This window comes from Denticeps clupeoides, chromosome 15, assembly GCF_900700375.1.
Source record: "Denticeps clupeoides chromosome 15, fDenClu1.1, whole genome shotgun sequence".
NCBI classification, from domain to species: Eukaryota; Metazoa; Chordata; class Actinopteri; order Clupeiformes; family Denticipitidae; genus Denticeps; species Denticeps clupeoides.
Genome location: NC_041721.1, coordinates 9297768 through 9307966, shown reverse-complemented (window position 1 = coordinate 9307966; position 10199 = coordinate 9297768).

Sequence of the window (10199 nt, the reverse complement as noted above, 5' to 3'; positions counted from 1 at the left end):
AGTGGCTGATGTTCATGTTTTGTAAAAAAATTTTTTTTTCACAAAAAAAGGACAAAAGGAAAGTTCATGAAAATACACCACTGTGAGTTGAAGGTTGCCAGTTCAAGTCCACGTATGTGGCACCTGACAGTGATTGTCATTGTGAAACACTGCAGCACAGCACACGATGACACTACAAAATGTGACCTCTGCTTTAATCATCACCCTGAGTGAACAGTGGTCAGCCATGACAGGCGCCCGGGGAGCAGTGTGTGGGGACGGTGCTTTGCTCAGTGGCACCACAGTGGCACCTTGGTGGATCAGGATTTGAACCGGCAACCTTCTGATTACGGGTCTGTTTCATCAACCACTAGGCCACCACTGCCCCAGGTGCACCTTATGCAAGGTCTTTAACCCCCACCTCCATGGACAACACAACACATGTGCTGCTCTTTGCAGACCACTGCATCATACTTATATGTAAATGTAATTTAAATTTCCAGTCATGACAGGTAATTGTGCCTTAAATGGTACAGATGACTAGGGTAGAAAAAAGTGCCTGCGATGATGAGTACATTATTGTTCTTCAGAAGGGTACTGCCCCAGCAACAAGCACCCATATAGACACACGGTTCTACTTCCATTTCTCTGTGTGTATGAGTGTGAAATGTGCTAAATCATTTGGAGGATGCCAGTGTCTTGCAAGAAATTATAGAAAAAGTCTGGACAGTGCAAGGCAAGGTACAATAGTGAAACTGAAAAGTGAAAGTCAAGTGATTGTGGTCCGTCTACCACAATCACTAGAGCCCTAAATCTTAATCTACTCATATTGACAGGCACTCATACTGCCAATGTGTTAAAAAAATACTTTTTAAATGTTGTTTGTGTGTTTTTATCTTAAAAAGGTATTTTTGTTGACATGACATTTAAACAAAATGTGAAATTTATTTTGTGAGGATTCAGACAGCTTGGCAAAGGTCAGGAAATGACATTCATTTCAAGAACTTGATATAAGGAACAAAGATTGAAATGATGACAGGGCTAAAATAATATGTGTGGATGGACAAAGTGTTTCATATACCTGTGTTATGACTCATTATATGGGAACATGAGGGTCATTATAGAGAATCTGTGAAGATGGTTATCAGGCAGTTTTAAGGCCCCACTTTACTCACAGAGAGGAAAAAAATATCATAATTATCTGGAAATGGTCACGAAAATGGTATTGAAAAGTTCTTCAGGTTGAAGAAAGTACAATTTAAGATCTTTTCAGGAAAGCAAGTCATCTTACCATAAAAGCACAGCACAGAACAGCCGGTACGTTTTGTGAAGTGCAAGATAAAGTGCACTTCCTCAGAAGGAGATCTTCAGGCTTTTACACTTTCACCATAACTGCAAGGTCATTTTTATTTCCATGGTCCGTTGGATCTCCACAGAGGAGGGCTATACTCCCCACTCCTCCTCCCGAACAGGGCTATACTAACCCAAGCTCTGCTTACAGGTGAGTGTGTGTATTATTCCACCCAGCCTCCTCTTATCTGTTCAGCCAAATGGGTTTCTTAGACAGAGCTCTATATGTATACGTGTGTTTGTGTGTATGTGGGTATATTATCCTTCTCTCTTCAAACGTGATTTCACACAATACTGTACAGGAAAACTATGCTACCGATGATATTGTGTTTTTGTTTTATTATTAAAAAAAAGGTTTTGACTGGGTTTGGGTACAACTCATGTGTTAACCATATTAAAGAACAACTCATGTGTTAACCATATTAATAGTAACTTAGATTTATACAGTGCCTTTTGATGAACCCATGGTCACTTTACAGAAATCAGGCCTTCGAGGATAATTTTTTTTCCCCACTGGCTGTTGGAAAATATCCCAAAACATGACATCGCAGATGTCAGAGAGGAGCACATTCCATGCAGCAGGTGCAGTAGCACTAAAGCCCACCAAAGGTCTAGTTCAATGGATAGACTCAGAGATGAAGTGAAAGTGAAGTGAGATGGAGTGTACGGGTCAGCAAATACTGCGGGACTAGGGAGTGGATGTATTTGGTGGTTTGGGGGAGGATTTGTTGGAGATATGAATTTTCACTAGAAGCCAGTGGAGTGGGTAGGCATGATGTGGTGCCAAGGGTTTGTAAGGGTTGTTCAGTTGTGCACATTCTGCAGCCTGTCAAGGACTTTGCTGTCCTTTGACCAAACAACATTTTGAACATTATTGTAGTCCAGAGGGGGAACGGTGAATGCATGGGTGAGAGCTTCAGCTGCCAGACAGGGATGGCTGAAGTCTGCAAATGTTCCTGAGGTGGATTAAAGCAGATGGACTTCATACGTGACTGGAATGAGAGTGTGGAGTTCTGGATGACACCCAGGTTGCAAACCACCAAGAGTGTTATTCAGCTTAAAAACACTGGAAGACTTCGTTTTTTTTTTTTTAAATCAGAGTAGTTGACAAGAGACTGTGCTCTCTACGTGTAGGATTGTTCTCCATGAGATGCTACTGGTGTCCTAGGACCTGTGTCTGTCTGGAGTCTACAGATTAATGGGAAAGACCCCTGCATTTTTGGAGAATGGATGGATGTGAAGAACAACGCGACCTCTGAGATTCATCACCAAGCAGTGCACATCACCAACAGCCTGCACAGCAGTAGGCTCTGGCCATTCAAATTTCAGTGGGGCGGGCATTTTTTAAACAATCTTCTTTCATATGTGAGTGTTTGCTCCTGTGGGCCTAATATTCAGGCCACTTTTATTAACTGCTTGTGCCATCCCCATCTCTCAGATTGCTTTAAAAGAGACGGAGAGGTCCTCCTAGGCCTCTTCAGCTCCTGTTTCTGAAATGTGCAAGCTGATAAAGAAAGACTGATTTAATAAAGCTCAGTGGTGGCGGAGGGCTCCTCGGCCCTGGAATATGGCTTTAGCGCTGAAATGTTGACAGATCCTGGGGGATGAGCGTGGGCTTCTGCATTATTGACTAAAACTTATAAGTCAAACAAACCAAGAGAGCAAATCATCCCTTCTTCACTGGACTAATGCTCTGTGTGATTTCATTTAAGCGTAACTGGCTTTTCAAATTTGTGTGTCCTTGAGCACACTCTAGGACACACACACAAATCTATGGAGTCACCATACACACTCTGCCTATCCACATTGCCTCAAGGTGTGTGCACATAAGTGTGTGCATGTGTATGTAGAGCTAATGCAAAATTTAACTGTCTCCTACTTGATGGCCAAAAACATAAAATAATACAATAATTTAGTCTTTGAGACCAGGAAAGTGAAAGAAAATAACAGATTCAATTAAAACCAAATGCAAATACTAAAATGAATTCTTAATTCAAATGCAAATTCTTACTCTTCTGCCACATTCCTCTTTGAACGTTTCTATAGACAGCTGTGTGAAAAAGTGTTTGCCCCCTCTCTGGATTCTTACTTTTTTCCATGTTGGCCACCTTTAAATGTTTCAGATTATCAAATAAATTTAAATACTAGTCAAAGGCAACAAGTAACACAAAATGTGGCTATGTGAATTAAGTGAAGGATTTTATTATTATTATTATTATCATTATTATTATTATTATTATTATTATTAAAAATCCCCCAAAATCACAGCACGTTTTCTAGGCAAGTGAGGCCTGAAGTTCTTTGGATTTTGTTGTGGGGTCTTTTGTGACCTATTGGATGAGTCATTGCTGCACTAATTTTGGTCAGCCAGCCAGCCACTCCTTGGAAGGTGAACCACTTTTCCGCTGTTTCTCTGTTTGTGGATAATGGCTTTCACTGTGGTTCGCTTTAGAGAGCTTTAGAAATGGCTTTATAACCTTTTCCAGGCTGATAGATCTTAATTACTTTCTTTCTTATTTGTTCCTGAATTTCTTTTAATCTATGCATGACGTCCAGATTTTCAGACCTGGGTGGGGCTAGAGATATTGAACTCTTGTGTGATGAACCACTGTTCATATTATGTTGTAATAAAAATATTATTTATTCATGATCTGAAACATTTAAATGTGACAAACGTGGGGAAAAAAGACACATTTTTTTACACCACTTTACCTTGTCTATGCGTTGAACAGAATACTGCAGATGCACTAGATTATGCCAAATGTGTATTTTCCTTCAGACACAATCAATGCGAATAGCCTGAGAAAAATCAATAAAATAATAGGAGCCAAGAAACAGCAGTAACCTCTATTGCAGTCGCATAGAACAATACGGTGTGTGATGAATAGACTCTTTCAACAACAAAGCCATTTTCAAGGCTGGGACTTTTAGTACAGTGAGAGGCTGTTATCATTATGGACAGATTCCAGGAAAAGCCCTGTTCATTGACCAAAGTGTAGAAAAAGGGTTTTTCATCGTATAGCTTGTCAGCCTTGTAAAGTTAATGGCAATTGACTATAGGCAGTCCACGCTATAAAGAGCAGGGCTAGACTTTTTTCATCTCTATACCAACATCCACAAGCTTTATTTTTTTCCAGTGGGGAACATGATCATTCACCCTGTCACAGGGTTTTTACTAAGACTTATATACACAACTTGAGCAACAAGGTAAGGAAGCACTGAAGGTTTGGACATTTTGCAAATTACTAAATCTCTGATAATGTCTCAAGATTAATGCTCATGAAAGAGAGACCAGAAATCTGGCCAACTCGAACCCTCTAAATTTAGAGAAACCTCCTGGGCTCTGTGTCAGACCGAGGCTATTCTGGGTGAAGACCCAGAGCCATCACCTGTACAGTGATCCTAGTCTTTTTCATTTTCAAAAACTCAATTGCATTGACTTTCAACAAAAGAAACAATACACCCGGTGCGTGACTCAGAGCGCAGGGGTGTTTGTTTGCCAGAGGTACTGCCAAGTAAGATAGTAAGTCACACTAATGCTGTGACTAAAAACAAAAATCTTTACAAGAAAGGTTGGGAGCATTTGGGAGGACCCTCTCAGTAGGGTGGTAGTGGCTATAGCTCCAGTGTCAACTGCATGAATCAGCAACATTGACGTGTACTCATTGATATTTCATGAGCTACATTGTATTAATGTAGTAAATACATACAGTACAGGCCAAAGGTTTGGACACACCTTCTCATTTAATGTGTTTTCTTTATTTTCATGACCATTTACATTGGTAGATTCGCACTGAAAGCATTAAAACCTCTCTCTCAGCCCTCTCACACCAGGCCAAGAGCCCTCACCCCTCCTACTCCAGGTCTCCTGCATCTCCAGCACCTGCAAACATGTCTGGGATAACTAATGCTATTGCAGGAGTTTGTATGCGTATGTTCCAGTGCACTCCGCTCAGTAATAACAGCCAACATTATATGGCAGGTGAAGTGAATAAGATTGCTTAGGTGAGGTGTATCACACTGTTAACTGAACAGTTTTCTCATTGATTTGGAAATGTGTTCAAAGCAGGAAAAATGCTTATGGATTTAAGCACCTTAAAAAAGGCTAAACAAGGACGACAAGATGACTTGGGCATCTTCAAAACTGCAGCTCTTATGTATGTACTGTATATATATGTATATATATATATACACTCTCATACATACATACATATGTACCATTATGCATACATCCCACAAGAGCTGCAGTTTTGCATGTACATAAACTCAAACAGGGTGCAGAGACTGCAGAAATATGCAAAATATATACATGAGTCCAACATCCTTCTTGATCTCAGCAATAAGACACACACAGACACACACACACACCAGAGCTATATGTAGAGCGCCTGTGACTCCTATTAGACTGGAGTCCAGCTGAGCTCAGTGGTTCTGGATAAAAGGTTCTGTGTTGAAAGGACACCTGTGCACCACCCTGCACAACTGTCACCAGGCCAGTGAATAATGCAAAACAAAAAGACAATCGCAGAGAGCTGTCATTAAGAGCATGATTAGTGTGTATTATCTCATTTTGTTCTGTTTTTTTATTCTTTATTTTTAATATCCATGTCTGTCCTGTTCCTGGTAATTTTACTTTTTTTTTATTTTAATGTACAGCACTTTGGTCAGCTCCTTTGTTGTGTTAAAGTGTTTTATATATAAATATGGTATGGTATTAAACCAAAAAAAGATAAAACCTAAAAACGTGCATCAGTTTAAAGGGAACAAAATGGGAGAATGAACAAACAGTTCTCCCACTCTACTCCCACTTGTATTTGCGCCACTTCTTCATCAATGCAACTGCGAAAAGATTGATTGACTTGGGAGAGTGATTGTGCCAGGAACCTGTGGTGTGGATGAGAGAACTCATTAATGAATGGAAGAGCTCTAAAAGTGAACCTATCTGCGTGGATAATTGTGCTCAAAGCAGCACGGCAGGTTCAAAAGCTCTCCCTTCTCATCTCCATGACATCATTTTTTTCCGATTGCATCAGTGGTTTGATTAATTAGGCAGAAAAGAACAGTCATCTCTTGTTAATTACACTCTTTCAACAGATTTTAATATAAAAACCATGTGGCCTATTGACTTGAAGCATGTTGAAAACTTGGTGCACGATCATGAGTGCAACATTTCTCAGGTTGTCTAGCTGGAATCTTGAATGGCTCTTCCATTACAGATTAAGAATTTAGCATATTAGTACAGCATTCAGAGAGATATGAAAATTACCACTCACCATCGCCACTGCACCATCGTTCACCACCATTAATCTCAGATGGGGCCATTTAAAAAATTCCTGAGCAATTAAGAGGATTGAGACGGGAAAACAGTTAGCGTGGCTTCAGCAAATGCTTCTTTCAAGAAAGCAGACATAAATGATTACCAGCGAGTGGAAAAGCTGTGGTGCCGACAGGCTGAAAAAGGTTAAACTGGAGAGATAGATGGGCGTGCTGGCTAGCACATCTACCAACGCACCAACAGGGTTGTTAACTGTTGCTGAAGGGTTCAGACAAATGAAAACATTCCAAAATGCGAGTTGTTAGAAAGAAATCCCCATACCACCTGTTTGTGGAGTTGGCTGAGTAATAGTGATCTGTCCTTTACAAATAATATTATCTGACCTAGATCAGACCTCAGAAACAGAAAGTGCACTGGCGAGGTCTGCTCTGAAATGGAACAGTGGTCCAACATACATATAGGGACTCATGCAAATCATGAGTAGCATGAGACGGAGGGTGGCAAGGGCTTAAATAAGGAGACTACTCACATGTAAATGGAATAACTTAGGGGTAATTAAGGCAGAGAAGACGGTGATTCGGTGTCGCCTGGTGGGCCAGGGGCATCCTAACATTACAACATCACTGAATCATCAGCTAGGGACTTTTCTGTAAACCTCAGCCTGCATAGTGCATGATCTAGTGCATGATTTTAAATATAATTTATATATTTTTGAATGGCCTGCATAGTTCAAGGCCACCTTGGTGGCATTGTGACTTGCTGGACTGAGCAGTAAACCGCTCACTGCTATACTTTAGATTTGTTTTTGTAGGGTTATTATGGTTGGAACACACCTGATTCCATATCATTTGTGAAACATTTTATATAAGAAAGGGGTGTTCAGAATATAGCTAACATTTTTTATAACTGCTTAAATTATGTTTGTGTAAAAATTGAATTTTAAACTTGGAGACAGTTTTACTTAGTCAACATTTTCATATAAAATATATTTGAATAATCATAATAGTATTTTGAACACCTTTAAAATCAAAATAAACTTTTTACATCTTAAATATTTGAAGCTATGAATTCATATCTGGGACCAGATTGATTTCTGGTCCAGGGCTAGTTAAGAATCTGTTTAGTTAATATAAACATATATTAAAACATTGAATTACATAATATAAATGATACTAAGTTTTTTGGCTAGGAAAGAAAGTTCAGTGCAACACACATCAGACTCACAGCTCTAAAGCTACTGCTACAAGGTAAGAATACATCTTCTCTTCCTCCATCTGTCTAGGGCTCTTTCTCTGACAATTTTCCTTGGATGCAAGAGGACCAGTCAACCTGATGACTTGTCATCTCTTTACCCAGCTGCGCTTTGCTCTGACAGGGCAAAGGCTGGAGCGACGCAGCCCCCACCCCCCCTGCCCATCCTCTACCACCGCCACCACAGGCAAGTTATTGGGCTGCACCCCCATTCTAATCCTCTCTCTGCTCAGCATTAACCTCCTCGATGGGTTTCGCCTTTCCGCAATAAAAGCCTCCGAGAGTTTTGCTAATGGCTCCAGAGCTGTTGCCAGCAAGACGGCGCTTCCCTGGTGAGACGCATCGGGGGCTCCATGCATAATTCAGCAAGCCCGGCCGTTTTTCTGCAACATGTACACAGGATACAATGGCCTTAGTGCACCAGCGTCGAATGGGAGGTTGATGAGTCAAATGAGCTACTTTCGGCCTCCTCCAAGCTCCCCTCCTCTTTACACTCCACTCATTCACACCTTATCAACAAGGGGCTGCCATAGCCATCGTAACTGACAGGGATAAAGATGTTAAAAAAACTGCAAAACCCACAGGCCAAATGGCCCCAGAAAAACAGCAAGAAGCAAAATAAATAAAATAAATCTAAAAAATGCAGCACTTTACCCTGAACCTAGATGTCCTCCTCTAATGACAAATAGCGTCCAAGGATGTCCTGTTTCCACAGTTTGAGAAGTGCACAAACATGACTGTCCCCAATGACTATCCCCACAGCAACGTGATCCCGGTGTCCCAGATTCTACAAAACACGCATATTCTACATACATGCCTCTTTTAGTGCCTTATGAGGACTGTTAGCACACCTACCTATGATCTAGAAGTCACAGGTTCACTAAAGTGGAAGTGATTATGCAAATGACAGTGAAGTGATTGTCATTGTGAAACACTGCAGGACAGCACACGGTGACACAACTAAATGTGTCCTCTGCATTTAACCATCACCCTTGGTGAGCAGTGGGCAGCCATGACAGGCCCCGGGCTGCAACCTTCTGATTAAGGGGCCACTTCCTTAACCACTAGTAACTACTGATTATAAGTTGCTCTGGATAAAGCCATCTGTAATGTAAATGTACATTTACTTGTACAAAAATTTTTTACAAAATAGATGATCATATTTAGCCATCCATAATTAATTTATTTACTGATTTATTTTTACTTTAAGTCTGCAGCATGTACTCATTTTTCTAAATGTATAAATGTATTTATGAAGCACTTTAGTGAATTCTCAAGAAGCATTATTTAAAGGAATCTTTTAGTCAATTAGGACAGAAGAAAAATAACTACAAGTTAAATGAGTGGGAAAAAATTGCATTTGTGTTTTTGTGTGTTTATGGATTCGTTTCACTTCTGGCTATAGCCAGTAATGTAATTATACAGACTGTTTGGGCAAAGAACCAGCATGTGTGGTGCCCTACCTCTATTAATGTAATTTAATCCAATATTGGATGGCAAGAAAAGACGTCTTTTTCCATTCATTTGTCATCATATGTTATTTGAAAGATTTTAGTCAAGATGTTTAATATGGTCTGTTCAAACCTATTAGCTCCTAAAACACGATCTCATAAAATGAGCCTAACCCCAAAATCGATGATTGAGAGGCAGTCAGTTCTTCCAGCTCAATGTTCTGGGAGTGGTCCTTGCCCTGTCCATACAGCAACATATCTGATTATGAGCCCCTGCGTCATCATCCCCCAGGCAAAATATATCTGCTGGAGTTCAAACTGCTGAAGTGAAACTATTTAATTAACTACAGGCTGCTCAGGCAACACGCTCAAAGCTTTCTACATACAATTTAATTAGTCCAGGCTTTTGAAATCACCCCAATTTCACCAGCATTCGGGTCTGGCTGACAGTGTCTCCCCTTCTAAACCACAAGGACAACAGATGTCGCTTCAATTATTTAACGCCGTTGTCTTAACCATTGCTTATGCAATACTTACAGTCATTAAAATGCATTTTCTATGCCTGGTGAGCCTCTGAATGGTGGTTTCCACCCAAGGTTTCACATAAACAGACAGGTCTTTATAGTGGACTGTTTTAGCGTAGAATTTGCAGAAAAAAAGTAGACTGCAATGACATTTATTTAAGAAGTAACCAATTTAATGAAAAACAATGACTGCTTCTACAAACTTTTTGAAGAGCGCTTGAATGAAATGAATGTTTTTATCGATGTTATAAAATGTACAGGGACTGCGGGCCTTTTTGCAGGATTACAAGTCATGAAAGGTCATCTTCATGCAACAGCACACAAAATGGGAGGTGCTAAAACATCTCACCACTGCGGCTGCCGCTGTTG